Source organism: Nerophis lumbriciformis, linkage group LG27, assembly GCF_033978685.3.
Source record: "Nerophis lumbriciformis linkage group LG27, RoL_Nlum_v2.1, whole genome shotgun sequence".
In the NCBI taxonomy this organism is placed as follows: Eukaryota; Metazoa; Chordata; class Actinopteri; order Syngnathiformes; family Syngnathidae; genus Nerophis; species Nerophis lumbriciformis.
In genome coordinates, this window is record NC_084574.2 from 18262590 (window position 1) to 18266064 (window position 3475).

Here is a 3475-nt window from a genome sequence, read left to right on the forward strand (position 1 = left end):
GGTGATTCGATTTCACAGGTGGTACGCGTTAATCTAATCATCTGTTGTCTTTAGCAGTAATCGGCCGAAAGCAGGAGGCAGAGAGGATACGGACGTGACTGAAAAGTCACATTCTGCTAGAGAAAGACTTTGACAAAGTTCTATGGACATTAAAACATTGTTAAAAACTGCAAGCTTTGCTCCTGTGCCGTGTATAATACTGGAACGGATAGGAAGCGACTTCCACAACGTGCAAACTACAAAATACAGAAAACAAGCGTGCCTATACTGCGATGAGGTGGCGACTTGTCCAGGGTGTACCCCGCTTTCCGCCCGATTGTAGCTGAGATAGGCTTCAGCGCCCCCCGCGTCCCATGAAGGGAATAAGCGGTAGAAAATGGATGGATGGAAGCGTGCCTATAGCACGGGACAGCTAACGGAGTAGTTAACAAGAAAAGCTAAGCACATGAACCTTAACTCAGCAATAGAAAATAGAAAAGGTCGTCGTAACTTGTTGCATAGAAGCAATCAAAAACACCAGGCCGAGTGAGGCCAGAGGATGGACTAAATAGCTCTCTGAATAGTGCCCGCGAACAGGTGAGCGTCCCGAACACTAATCAGAGGCAGGTGAAAATAATCAGCACCCATGACTTCCAGGAAACACAAAACTGTCATGACGTGGACTTTTTCGCAGCTTACTGCTAGGATTGTTTTACCGTGAAGCAAACGGACTTCACCGGACATCGGTAGAAGGTAAGAACATGATTTATTCTTGACTCAAAAAAAAGGGTACAAACAAACTTAACGCAGGGAAAAAAACTAACACTAAGGCAGAACTATGGACATGAAACAAAAAACACTTACTGTAACAAGAACTATGGCTTGGACAGAGCAAAAACAAGAATACCAGCATGAAAGGATCATCAATAGAGCACGAACAGAGTCATGTCGCCAGGACGACTAACCCAAAAAGACTGGCCTAAATAATAATGTCATGATTAGAACCAGGTGCGTGTCGAACAAATGAGACAGGTGAAAACTAATGACTTGCCATGGTGATTAAACAAACAAGGGAGCGTAAACAGGAACTAAAAGAGTCTTAAATAACCAGCAGAAAATAACAAAACATAATCCAGACCACAGAACATGACAAAAACAGAGGTGCTGAAACCGAACTTAAACAACAAGTGAATCAAAAACGTAAATAAACTATGATCCGGGCAACGGATCATCACAATTCCACCAGATCAAAGCCATTTGCTCATTGTACCTTATATTTGTGTAGTTTTTTTCAACTCTCCAACTTAATACACATATTGAATCGCAGTACTTGGAATTTGAATTAGACCATCTCAAGCAACATTTTTGTACAGGTTCTTACGACTCTTTTGAGCAACAACAACAAAGTATAACAAAGGAAAGCATTTTTAGACAATATGAATTGCCTGAGCGACTAGGAGGCACCGAGAGTAACAAGCGGTAGAAAATGGAATAGAAAGGACAGATTTTTTTAAATAAAAATAAAAACAATTTTTAACTTGGGACTTCCCGCGAGCCGGATTTTGGACGCTGGCAGGCCGTATCTGGCCATAGTTTGGGGACCCCTGTTCTACGTTTTTGTGTTTATATTCAATACTGCTCATTGTTATGCATGTCTTTTGTTCATTGTTACTGTTACAGTGACAAAGTTCTATTCTATCATATATTTTATTGCATGTTTTAATGGAATGGCCCTTCATATCGTCTATCTCCATTGTTACTCATTCATCCCAAAAAAAAAAGAAGATGAACCTGTGTCATAGCTCCAGAGACTCCTTGGAGAAGTTTGACGCGTCTCACCTCCGTGAGTGTGAACATTTATGACGCCCTCCATCTGGGAAGCATCTCGCAGAGAGACCCCTGTTGACTCAGTGCGGAGACGAGAGAAAGTCCTGTCATGTTTTCACAGATGGCTCATAAATGGGCAATCGTGAAAGAAATGGGGCTAAAATATCATTTAGTAGGTCAGCAGTAAAAAGATGACCTGCAGGATGGAGATTGGGCGTACCATTAAAAAGGAGGTCAGGTTTGGATTTAGGGTATCAAAAAAAATCAACAAACTGTAGTCAGATTGGACGGAGTGATCAAGTAAATGTTTATTTATAACCCAAGAACTGAGGACTCAGGTCATTTGTTTATGATGAATTTACTACTCTTACAGGGTCCTGGCTGAGCTGGCGTTGGGTGACACAGTAGAATGGTCAGCATCCAGTCACTCACAGCAGTCAGGACACATAACCACTAAGCACATTTGTGTACTTAAGTCTGTGAAAAAACATACCTCTCTAAACGCATGTCAGCATTATGTGGACACGCAGCCAGACTAAGCACACTTTGTAGAATGTATGTTCTCAGGAGTGTCTAGATGTTATCACCTTACATCTTGCCGTCTGCTGATGATGTAGAAAAAGTCTGAACGAGCCTGCTGGGGTCTCTCAGCCGGCTGAGTACATGACTAATAACGGTAGAAGAAGCAAAGAAAGGTGGGAGCAAAAGGGGGGAAACATTAAAGGGGAACATTATCACCAGACCTATGTAAGCGTCAATATATACCTTGATGTTGCAGAAAAAAGACCATATATTTTTTTAACCGATTTTCGAACTCTAAATGGGTGAATTTTGGCGAATTAAACGTCTTTCTATTATTCGCTCTCGGAGCGATGACGTCACAACGTGACGTCACATCGGGAAGCAATCCGCCATTTTCTCAAACACATTACAAACACCGAGTCAAATCAGCTCTGTTATTTTCCGTTTTTTCGACTGTTTTCCGTACCTTGGAGACATCATGCCTCGTCGGTGTGTTGTCAGAGGGTGTAACAACACAAACAGGGACGGATTCAAGTTGCACCAGTGGCCCAAAGATGCGAAAGTGGCAAGAAATTGGACGTTTGTTCCGCACACTTTACCGACGAAAGCTATGCTACGACAGAGATGGCAAGAATGTGTGGATATCCTGCGACACTCAAAGCAGATGCATTTACAACTGGACTGGACAGATCAGCTTTCAGGAAAAGAGCGCGGATGAGGGTATGTCTACAGAATATATTAATTGATGAAAACTGAGCTGTCTGCACTCTCAAAGTGCATGTGTTGCCAAATGTATTTCATATGCTGTAAACCTAGTTCATAGTTGTTAGTTTCCTTTAATGCCAAACAAACACATACCAATCGTTGGTTAGAAGGCGATCGCCAAATTCGTCCTCGCTTTCTCCCGTGTCGCTGGCTGTCGTGTCGTTTTCGCTTGCATACGGTTCAAACCGATATGGCTCAATAGCTTCAGTTTCTTCTTCAATTTCGTTTTCCCTACCTGCCTCCACACTTCAACCATCCGTTTCAATACATGCGTAATCTGTTGAATCGCTTAAGCCGCTGAAATCCGAGTCTGAATCCGAGCTAATGTCGCTATACCTTGCTGTTCTAACCGCCATGTTTGTTTGTATTGGCATCACTGTGT